The sequence below is a fragment of the Mixophyes fleayi genome, chromosome 4 (genome assembly GCF_038048845.1).
Source record: "Mixophyes fleayi isolate aMixFle1 chromosome 4, aMixFle1.hap1, whole genome shotgun sequence".
NCBI lineage: Eukaryota > Metazoa > Chordata > Amphibia > Anura > Limnodynastidae > Mixophyes > Mixophyes fleayi.
In genome coordinates, this window is record NC_134405.1 from 258,326,270 (window position 1) to 258,338,878 (window position 12,609).

Consider the following 12,609-nt stretch of genomic DNA (forward strand, 5'->3'; position numbering starts at 1 on the left):
CTGCTGCTGTTCTTGCTGGTGAAGGTGAATGACCAACCCAGTGGGCTGTCACAGTCATATAGTCTTTGGTTTGGCCACTTCCACTTGTCCACATATCTGTGGTTAAGTGGACAGTGGGCAGAATGGCATTTTTCAGCGCAATCTCTACATTTTTGCACACTTTTTGGTATAGTTGTGGAATTGCTTTACGGGAGAAATGGTGTCGCGATGGAATTCTGTAACGCTGACATAAAACCACAATTAACTGTGAAAAACCAGCTGCGTTTATTGTGGAGATTGGACGCAGATCTAACACTAACATTGCAGCCATGGCGTCTGTGATTCGCTTGGCGACTGGGTGACTGCTGTCATATTTGTTTCCCCTCGCAAATGATTGTTTCACAGTTAATTGCTGAAATGTAGGACTGCTCATTTTCTTGACCTGCCTCTGGGATGACGATTCACCCCCAGCAGCAGCAGTGGGACTAACGCTTTCTTCAAAGGAATCAATAATAGTGCAGGAGTCATCCAGCCTTAACTAACTTCGAGCGCTACTGAGGATATTAATGAGGATGGTGTGGTGGATGTATTTTGTAGCCGTCGGGATGTCGGTGAGTGGAGGGTCTTAGCTGATGATGGAGTGCTTGTTTTCTTTTGGGAAGAACTTTCAGCTTTTCCCAACACTTTGCCATGAACTCTCGTTAAATGGCGTAACATAGACGAGGTTCCAAGATGGTTAAGGTCCCTCCCTTGACTGACTGTGGCTTGACATGCACTACAAATGGCTATACAATTGTTGTCTGGATTTGGGTAGAAATAATTCCACACATAAGAAGTGGATTTTTTTGTTTTATGCCCAGGCATGACAATGGCCTTTTTCTTTTCACGTGCCAGAACTACTGCCACTGGTGCAGGACTTACACAAACAACCTCATCCTCATCAACATCCTCATTAGTGCCCTCGTCGCCTACACAAATCTCCCCCTCATCCTCTTCTAATTCCAAAGTGGCATCCTCAATTTGGGTATCACTGGCTACACTCAGGCTATTAAGGCACACATCAGCAGAATGCTCATGATTAGACATCCCACTGTTGGATAAACTCTCCACAGGGATTGTTGTCATTTGTGAATCAGAGCAAACATTCACCTCTAATACATTACTGTTATCTTGCAGCTCGGCTTTGAGGTGTAACAGTAGTTGTGCACCAATTGTAGGCTGGGTAACTTTTTGTGATTTGCCACTAATAGCCAAAGGTGATGGCCTCCTTCTCTATTTGCCACTGCGTGTGTAGAATGGCATGTTTGCAAATTTTTTTTTATTGGCACTCAACTTTTCCTCAGTAACACTTCTTTTTCGCTTCAATATAGTAAAAATTTTTTCGTTTTTGCACTGATTTGGAAACAATCTGTTGTTTGACATCGCCTTGGCCAGATGACATACTGGGAACACTAACATCAGGACTGGTGACAGAACCTGGTTGCTCATTCTGATCATATGTGGACTGCTTTGAATCCATTCTGAGCGCAAAGTACTTGTAGTGGTAAAAATTAGTTGGTAGATACTGCTGACAGATATGACTTTTGACAGCCATAAATATTTATGCACAATTATGGGGGACACCCCAAAAGCATTGAGGAGTGCTAAAAATTAATTGGTGGATACTGCTGACAGATATGACTTTTGACAGCCAGAAATATTTATGCACAATTATGGGGGACACCCCAAAAGCACTGAGGAGTGCTAAAAATTAGTTGGTAGATACTGCTGACAGATATGACTTTTGACAGCCAGAAATATTTATACACAATTATGGGGGACCCCACAAAAGCACTGAGGAGTGCTAAAAATTAGTTGGTAGATACTGCTGACAGATATGACTTTTGACAGCCAGAAATATTTATGCACAATTATGGGGGACACCCCAAAAGCACTGAGGAGTGCTAAAAATTAGTTGGTAGATACTGCTGACAGATATGACTTTTGACAGCCAGAAATATTTATGCACAATTATGGGGGACACCCCAAAAGCACTGAGGAGTGCTAAAAATTAGTTGGTAGATACTGCTGACAGATAGGTCTTTTGACAGCCAGAAATATTTATGCACAATTAGGAAGGACCCCATAAAAGCACTGGGGAGTGCAAAAAATTAGTTGGTAGATACTGTTGACAGATATGACTTTTGACAGCCAGAAATATTAATGCACAATTATGGGGGACACCCCAAAAGCACTGAAGAGTGCTAAAAATTAGTTGGTAGATTCTGCTGACAGATATGGCTTTTGATAGCCAGAAATATTTATGCACAATTATGGGGGACACCCCAAAAGCACTGAGGAGTGCTAAAAATTAGTTGGTAGATACTGCTGACAGATATGACTTTTGACAGCCAGAAATATTTATGCACAATTAGGAAGGACACCCCAAAAGCACTGGGGAGTGCTTAAAATTAGTTGGTAGATACTGCTGACAGATATGACTTTTGACAGCCAGAAATATTTATGCACAATTAGGAAGGACACCACAATAGCACTGGGGAGTGCTAAAAATTAGTTGGTAGATACTGCTGACAGATATGACTTTTGACAGCCAGAAATATTAATGCACAATTATGGGGGACACCCAAAAAGCACTAAGGAGTGCTAAAAATTAGTTGGTAGATACTGCTGACAGATAGGACTTTTGACAGCCAGAAATATTTATGCACAATTAGGAAGGACACCCCAAAAGCACTGGGGAGTGCTAAAAATAAGTTAGTAGATACTGCTGACAGATATGACTTTTGACAGCCAGAAATATTTATGCCCAATTATGGGGGACACCACAAAAGCACTGAGGAGTGCTAAAAATTAGTTGGTAGATACTGCTGACAGATAGGTCTTTTGACAGCCAGAAATATTTATGCACAATTAGGAAGGACACCACAAAAGCACTGGGGAGTGCTAAAAATTAGTTGGTAGATACTGCTGACAGATATGACTTTTGACAGCCAGAAATATTAATGCACAATTATGGGGGACACCCCAAAAGCACTGAGGAGTGCTAAAAATTAGTTGGTAGATACTGCTGACAGATATGACTTTTGACAGCCAGAAATATTTATGCACAATTATGGGGGACACCCCAAAAGCACTGAGGAGTGCTAAAAATGATTTGGTAGATACTGCTGACAGATATGACTTTTGACAGCCAGAAATATTTATGCACAATTATGGGGGACACCCCAAAAGCACTGGGGAGTGCTAAAAATTAGTTGGTAGATACTGCTGACAGATATGACTTTTGACAGCCAGAAATAATAATGCACAATTATGGGGGACACCCCAAAAGCACTGAGGAGTGCTAAAAATTAGTTGGTAGATTCTGCTGACAGATATGACTTTTGACAGCCAGAAATATTTATGCACAATTATGGGGGACACCCAAAAAGCACTGAGGAGTGCTAAAAATTAGTTGGTAGATACTGCTGACAGATATGACTTCTGACTGCCAGAAATATTTATGCACAATTATGGGGGACACCCCAAAAGCACTGAGGAGTGCTAAAAATTAGTTGGTAGATACTGCTGACAGATATGACTTTTGACAGCCAGAAATATTTATGCACAATTATGGTGGACACCCCAAATGCACTGAGGAGTGCTAAAAATGATTTGTAGATACTGCTGACAGATATGACTTTTGACAACCATAAATATTTATGCACAATTATGGGGGACACCCCAAAAGCACTGAGGAGTGCTAAAAATTAGTTGGTAGATACTGCTAACAGATATGACTTTTGACAGCCAGAAATATTTATGCACGATTATGGGGGACACCCCAAAAGCACTGTGGAGTGCCAAATATTAAAAATAATAATAAACCTCTATCCTCCTCTCTTCTCTAAAGATTTTTGCTAGAGCAATTGCAAGAAGATTTCGGGTAGGTTCGGTTCTCGGGGAACCGGACCCGCCCATCTCTACTTACTGTACACTTCATCATACATCCACTGTACAATTAGTATATTCACTCTTCTCTGTACTTCCGCACTCTCGCTTTCAGTCTCTAGTACACTCCTCATAAAATTATGCCAGAAGGATGTATACATACATATGCTCTTGCTCTTCATCCTGCAATAACTGTATAAGGAACATACTAGTGATTAACAGCATCTGCAAAGACTAATACTTCCTCTCACCTTCCAGTGTTTTCATTACCTCTGTTTAGTAGAGCATGAAGGGAATGGCATTTAGGGGAGAGCTTATGTGAACATTCCTACATATGAGAAACATATTTGGTAGAGATTAATCAATAGTTTTAGATTTCATACAAATATGACATTTTTGAAATACAAATATTAAAAGTCCAAATAATTATAAAGAATGTTATTCTGTTGAAGTATAAATGAACCTGTAAGTGCTCTAGCAGATAGCCACTTCTTATAATGTGAAAAAGCAAATCTAAATGCTATCAAACAAAATTTGTTGACTCATTAAGGGAATTCAAAAAAACCTTAACAATGGGAAATAACTTGGTTTGCAAATTTATTTTGTAATTACGAATAGTAGGCTTATGGTCCACAGTATTTCTTGCTTTGTGAGGTCTCGAGTAATCTCTGTTTCCTCATTCTCAAAATGTTAGGTTTGTTTAAGTCATTATACTCTTTAATTTATATGCTCTGGGTTAATGTAGTCGAAATGTTGACTGTCAAAATGCTGACACCATAATGTCGACACTCATAATGTTGACACAATTAAAATATTGACATGTAACATTTGGACATGATTGTAAAGTTGACATTAAACTGTCTACATAAATAAACAGATGTAAACAAATTAAAATGTAATGCAAGTACAAACCGGAAATAAATGTGCAAAAAAAATTGCATGACACTCCCCTCCCCCCAAACAGGTCTGTGTTTTATTTACATTTTTACTGGGTGCAGTACAAGTCCCAGCAGGCCCCTAAGTGTTTCTCCAAGTGATAGAATGCCCTGGAATTCATGGGTATCTGATGCTGCAGTACTACAAGTGCCAGCATGCCCAAACTAATAATAATAATATTAATATTATTATCGTAGATTTGTAAGGAGCCACAGTGCTCTGCAGTGTCGCACAGTAGGGAAAACAGGACATACATAAAGCAAGGATATACAAGGCAGACAAAATAAATGCAGACATGAAAAAAGGGTATGGAGAACCCTACTCATTAGAGAGCTTACATTCTAAGTGGAAGAGGGCACAGCTAAAATAAGAGGAGCAAATGTGGATAACTAGAGAAAAAATAAGCTGGTACCATATTATATATGGAACCAGCTGCATAGCAATGAGCCTGCACTCGGTATATGCCATATTTTAAATGGTACCAGCTGCATGGTAATATAAATACCAATATATGTATACAAAACAATAAGGCAGTTGTTTTCAGTGTTTATCCTTAACACGGCATATCTGTGTGTATCTAGCAAAATGAAAACATAAGGTAATAGTTCATATTTTGAGCAAAACATTCAAGCCTGCATCCCAACATCAAGGGCACCTCATTATATGCAGGACCTCCACTGGCCTATATGCTTTAAACACCATTAAAATGCAGCTAAAATTAGATACACTCACCTCCCAGGTACAGGGGCTTACATCTAGCAAGGGCTGTCTTGTAAGCCACATCCAAATGAGCCATAAATAGGCTTAATGGACAGCTGCTATGACACCATAAGGCAATATTGCAAGAGAAAACCAGAGAAAATATAAACCTGCGCTCAGTATATCTCATATTATATACCGAGCACGGGCTTATCCAGCAGCCAAACATAGATAGCAACAGCAATCACAATTTAGCTCAGTTAGCAGCTGAACAGATGTTGAAACAGCAATGACAGTTGAGCTATTTGGTTCCCACAGCTGAACAGAGATGGTAGTTCAGTAGATCCTTGAACAACCTAGTTTTTCGGAATGAAATTGATCCTCAGCGCATCAATGTCATTGGGTTTATAGAATGGGCCATTATGAAGTAAGGCGTATTCTCTGTCTTGGGCTAATAGATCTATGACCTTTCTTGGCATTCAATTGCCAAAGAACACTTATGAGCTGCAAAATCTTAATATAAGTAGTGTGGTTAAATCAGCAGTGGATGAAATGGCCAGATGGAAACACTTAACACTGTCTTACTTGGGTCAAGCCAACCTAATTAAAATGATAGTGCTTCCTAAAGTACTGTATCTTTTACAAATGTTGCCTATATTAATTTAGCCATCAGATGAAAAGAGACTGAATAGAGAATTCAGAAATTGTATTTGGAAATAAGCCTACTTAAACTTCATCAGTATGTCAGAAGTTGGCAATCATTTTCACAATTTAAAACTTTATGACTATGCATGAACCTTAAGATTTTTTAGAAAATGGTTGCCTGATTGGTAATATATTTGTAAATTATAAGTTGGAACAATAGTTCCTTTCTGGAGAAAGCCTGACTGTTTTTCTTCACTTCAGAAACAAAAAATTCCAAGAGATATTGTGGATAATCCCCTTTTGATGACAGTCTGGAAGGCATGGCATGTCATTTGATGCAAGTTTCATCTGAATAGCAATTATTAACTGTATCTACCCTTTTTACATAACCAGAATTTCAATCTGGTCATGCTCTTCATCCCTTTAACCATTTTCATTTGTGGGGTATTAAGTTTGTCAAATCATTGGTCAATGTTCACTCGCAGGATCCTCTTACCATATCTCAAATCTTGTCTTACCATATCTCAAATCTTGGATAGATTTGAGCTCCCGGACTCAGATATTTGTGATGTTTCAGACTAGGCATTATGTAAGTATTTTGTTAAAGTTTTTACATCCTGCTGATTGGATCGGTTTTTAGATAGGGCACTTGTTGGTAGGAAAGCTATCTAATTTCAAAATAAATTACTGAAAATATCCTTTGATTTTGCTAAAACATTTTCGGGACTATCCCAGTGTTGAATGTTTTTCCTCGTATTTCAGTTGATGTAATTCTTAAGACGTTAGTATACTCACTTCACACTCTGTCTTCTAGCTCATATAGAGAAATGTTTTATAATATCTTTCATCGAGGGTATCTGTCTCCAAACCGCAGATACAACACAGGTATTTCTGATTCTAGTAGTTGCCCTAAATGTCATGTGGATTAGGCTTCTTTTTGTCATTATATGTGGAACTGTTGTTATATTGAACCTTTTAGGAGGCAGGTACACCGATATGCCTCAGAGATCTTATTGAGATGGGATTCACCCCTAAGACATTTAGGACAAGAAAAGGAAGCAGGAAGATGTTGTTGATTGTTTCTGCAGTTGCTATAAAAATTATATAGCAGATGTGGACTCATGAATCTCCACAATCTTTGGCAGTATATAAAAAATTTTAAGTGGAGTTCGAATAACTTTTGGTTAATGATAGATGTGCAATGTTTATATATGGCAATTGAACTTAAAAAAAGTATTATTGCTTGTAGACAATTTTCACACCAAGACCTCCTTCCCCCTTCAGACTCCAGTGCATAAAGATCTTATTTGTGAATGAATTCTTTTCATTTTAACTAATTTGTTTTCAATTTAACACATAATTATTTTAAATCTTTAGACACAGGTATGTGGTACGACCATGGGGACAATTTTCGCACCAAGATTTGTGAATTTTTTTGCTAAGTTGGGAACAGGAATATATTTTAAACCCTAACCCCTTCCCTAAGCATATACAAATGTATATGAGATATATTGATGACATACTAATGGTATGGGAAGGTGATCAGGATTCCATTGACGGATTTTTATCCTATATTAGTAATAATGATTATAATCATAAATTTACTGCAAACTGCAATTCTAAAAGTGTTCTGTTAGGTGTTAATAATAACATTTTATAAAGACAGTATATACCAACAGTTATCTTCACTATGATAGTAGACATGTTAAGAGGTGTTAAACTAATATTCTGTACTGCCAATTTTACAGGATAAAGAGATATTGTACTAATGAGTCCCAATGTAATGAGCAGTTGTCCACTTATGCCCATCAGTTTAGAAACAGATGCTTGATAAGGTAATTACAGATGCCATAGTAAAAATTGAAGGGGTAAGAAGGTCTGATCTACTGTAATACACATTTAATGACAAGGAGAAAGATAGTATTCCCTTTATTACTGATTACAATTGTTGTGAGCATAGAAACAGATCTACAATTGCAAAACACTAGGACATCCTGAGGATGGATTCACTGTTAGCTACCATTTTACCTGAGATACCAGACATTATCTTCCGAAAAAACAAAAATCTTAGTCAATAAAACCTTCTTAGATGTAAGTGGGTTTAACAAGTGAAATCATTGTAATATCTGCAAACTTGTTGGTTCAGAAAAAAAGATCTTTTATAACTGTGAAAATAGTATCAACTTCAATATAAACAGTTTATTAACTGTCAAACATATTCAGTGTTATGCTTAGTAGAATGTTTCTGTGCATATAAGTATGTGGGAAAGACCAAACGACACCTCATACTTAGGATTCAGGAACATATCAGGAATATAACAAATAAAGTGGTAAGCCACTCAGTGTCCACACATTTTAATTATAAGCATAACTCGAACCCAAGTAACCTCACATTTAAAGCTTTAGAACATATCTTTCTAGATCCAAGAGGTGGGGGATATCCAGACGAAACTATCCCAAAGTGAGATGTTCTGGCAGTTCTATTTAAATACTTTGACCCCACATGGTTTTAATAAAGGGCAAGAGATTGTCCATCTTTTTTATAACTATTCTATCATCATCATCATCATTTTTTTATATAGCGCCAGCAAATTACGTAGCGCTTTACAATTGGGAACAAACGTTAATAAAACAATTCTGGGTAATACATACAGATAGAGAGGTAAGAGAACCCTGCTCGCAAGCTTACAATCTATGGGACAATGGGAGTTTGAAACACAAAGGCATGTGCCAAATCCTATTGCAAACTGGACCAGCTAGAATGCAAAGGTAAAAGTACTGAGTGGGCTGTGTATGTACCAATGTTTGTCAGAGGGTTGTTGTCTTGTGTTAGCTGTTTAAAGGGTGGTAATAGGGGAGATTAAGATGGTGGTTGAGGAATATCATAAGCTTGTCTGAAGAGGTTGGTTTACAGAGAACGCTTGAAGGTTTGGAGACTATAGGAAAATCTTCCTGTGCGAGGAAAGGAATTCCACAAAGTGGGAGCAGTCCGAAAAAAGTCCTGTATTCCATAACTTCTTTATAGTATGTAAAAAAACAACAAAAAACTTCTACGATATTTCTTACTATGTATGGTTTTACTGGGTAATGTATAGTTTTGTAATGTGCTGTGTTATCCTGGGATATATAAATATTGTTTTACTGGGCTAGTGTGTGTTGAACCATATATATATGTATACCTTCAAGTAAATCTTCCTTTGGGGTGCTCCGCAATAGCTCCCATTTCCATAGTAACTAGTGCATATTCAAAAAGTCAAAAAGTAGAGAAGGCACTCGCCGTTTAAAAAAAAAAGATCAATCTTTATTTTCAATCCAGTTCACATTTTATTGATACAGATATGTTACTTTATAAAGATGTTATACTGTGCTATACAACATACACAGTATATCTATCTATCTATCTATCTATCTATCTATCTATCTATCTATCTATCTATACATATATATGCTACCTTTTTTATAAGGAGGGTATCCTGTGACATATATTTATATAAGCTCTAAAATAGGCATAGTTTATTAATAAAGTTTAAAATAGTCCTGTCTGCCCCTTTCTAAGATGGTTACACACTGAAAAAATACAGTATGCAGCTGGAATATTCCCCATAAGAAATATGTCTGCAGCTATAAATAAACTAAATTAGGATGGCCGCCATGTAACATTAACTTTATAATTGTTTTTAGTTGATATGTTATCTCCCACATAGTTGTATTGTTTACATAGAACTTGTAGTAGACTCTTTGTGATTCATAATCCTGTTGCTATGTTTAGTATAGTCAACATCTGTACCTTGCATACACAGTACAACTTGCACAGTGTGCATGTACAATATGGCCACCCGCATCATTATAAATAAAAGCATATTCTGATGTATATCCCTATCCTCCTGACGAATTCCATAGCAGCGAAACGCGGAGAGGCCAAATAGGTACATATAGGTACCTGAACTTGCCAAATTTGTGTCTGAACCTATTTATCAGTGTCGGTAACTCTGGACCCCTGGACCCCTGTATCACTGGAGTGATGAATAACGGACAGGAGACAACTGGTGTACAACTTTTCATGGATTACAGATAAGTCTATGCTCTTTTTATTTATTGTGAGCGTGCCTTTTATTATTGGTCAGTAAATTTGTTTTTTATTAAAATACTACACCATATGGCGGCGGTTCCCAAACTGTGCGCCGCGGCTCCCAGGGGTGTCGCGGCGCTGTCACTGGGGTGCCGCGGGCTAGCCATATAAAAAAAAGAAAGAACACAGTAACTTACCAATCCGCTGGGTGCCGGGACCCAGCAGACTCCTCTCTCCTGCAGCAGCTGTCACTGACGTCGATATTCAGTGACAGCTGCTGCAGGAGAGAGGAGTCTACTGGGTCCCGGCGCCCGGTGGATTGGTAAGTTACTGTGTTCTTTTTTTTTTTTTATATGGCTGGCCCGCGGCAGAGGAGTTAGAGGGATCGTGACAGCGGGGCAGAGGAGAGGCAGAGGAGGGTGACAGTGGGGCAGAGGAGAGGCAGAGGAGGGTGACAGCTGGGCAGAGGAGAGGCAGAGGCAGGTGACAGCAGGGCAGAGGAGGGTGACAGCGAGGCAGAAGAGAGGCATAGGAGGGTGACAGCGTGGCAGAGGAGGGTGACAGCGGGGCAGAGGAGAGGCAGAGGAGGGTGACAACGGGGCAGAGGATGGTGACAGTGGGGCAGAGGAGAGGCAGAGGAGGGTGGCAGCGGGGCAGAGGAGGGTGACAGCGGGGCAGAGGAGAGGCAGAGGAGGGTGACAGCGAGGCAGAGGAGGGTGACAGCGGGGCAGAGGAGGGTGACAGTGAGACAGAGGAGGGTGACAGCGGGGCAGAGGAGAGTGACAGCGGGGCAGAGGAGAGGCAGAGGAGAGTGACAGCGGGGCAGAGGAGAGTGACAGCGGGGCAGAGGAGAGGCAGAGGAGAGTGACAGCGGGGCAGAGGAGGGTGACAGCGGGGCAGAGGAGAGTGACAGCGGGGCAGAGGAGAGTGAAAGCGGGGCAGAGGAGGGTGACAGCAGGGCAGAGGAGGGTGACAGCGGGGCAGAGGAGAGTGACAGCGGGGCAGAGGAGGGTGACAGCAGGGGCAGAGGAGAGTGACAGCGGGGCAGAGGAGGGTAACAGCGGGGCAGAGGAGAGTGACAGCAGGGGCAGAGGAGAGTGACAGCGGGGCAGAGGAGAGTGACAGCGGGGCAGAGGAGTGAGAGGGATTGTGACAGCGGGGCAGAGGAGAGTGACAGCGGGGTACAGGAGGGTGACAGCAGGGGCAGAGGAGGATGACAGCAGGGGCAGAGGAGAGTGACAGCAGGGGCAGAGGAGTGTGACAACAGGGGCAGAGGAGAGTGACAGCGGGACAGAGGAGAGTGACAGCGGGGCAGAGGAGGGTGACAGCAGGGGCAGAGGAGGGGCACAGCGAGGCAGAGGAGAGGGGCAGTGGAGGGGGACAGAGCGTGAGAGGTGCAGTGGAGGGGGACACAGCATGAGACAGACAGTGGAGGGGGACACAGCGTGAGAGGGGCAGTGGAGGGGGACACAGCATGAGAGGGGCAGTGAAGGGGGACACAGCGTGAGAGAGGGCAGAGGAGGAGGACAGCGTGAGAGAGGGCAGAGGAGGGGACAACGTGTGAGAGGGCAGATGAGGGGGACAGCATGACAGAGGGCAGAGGAGGGGGACAGCGTGACAGAGGGCAGAGGAGGTGACAGCATGACAGATGGCAGAGGAGGGGACAGCGTGAGAGAGGGCAGAGGAGGGGGAGAGCGTGACAGAGTGAAGAGGAGGGGGACAGCATGACAGAGGGCAGAGGAGGGGGACAGCGTGACAGAGAGCAGAGGAGGGGGGACAGCATGACAGAGGGCAGAGGGGGCAGTTTGAGAGAGGGCAGTGTGTCTGGATGCAGAGGGGGCAGTGTGTCTGGATGCAGAGGGGGCAGTGTTTCTGGATGCAGAGGGGGCAGTGTGTCTGGATGCAGAGGGGACAGAGAGTCTGGATGCAGAGGGGGCATTTTTGCATACAGCTTTCTGTCCTGACCTATTATATTATTTATGTATTTATTACAATTTTTTGACCCAACTACTTCTAAAACAGGACTGCTCAATAATTATATTGGAGGGGTGCCTTGAAAAAATTTGGAGACTCTGAGGGTGCCGCGAACTGCAAAAGTTTGGGAACCACTGCCATATGGTATTCTCCAATTTTCTTGTTATATTTCCTGATGGAGAGGAGTGGATATAAGCAGTGATGAACTGGAAAAGAACCTGTACAGAATCTTTTACCTTCTGGTACGCATATATACTGGTGACTGGGTATATTATTGTTTGTGGGATTAGTCCATAATGCTGGAAACATTGACCACATAATAAAATACCAACTTTTTTCAGATACACAAAGGAGACTAAAATTTGAGTTCAAAATAT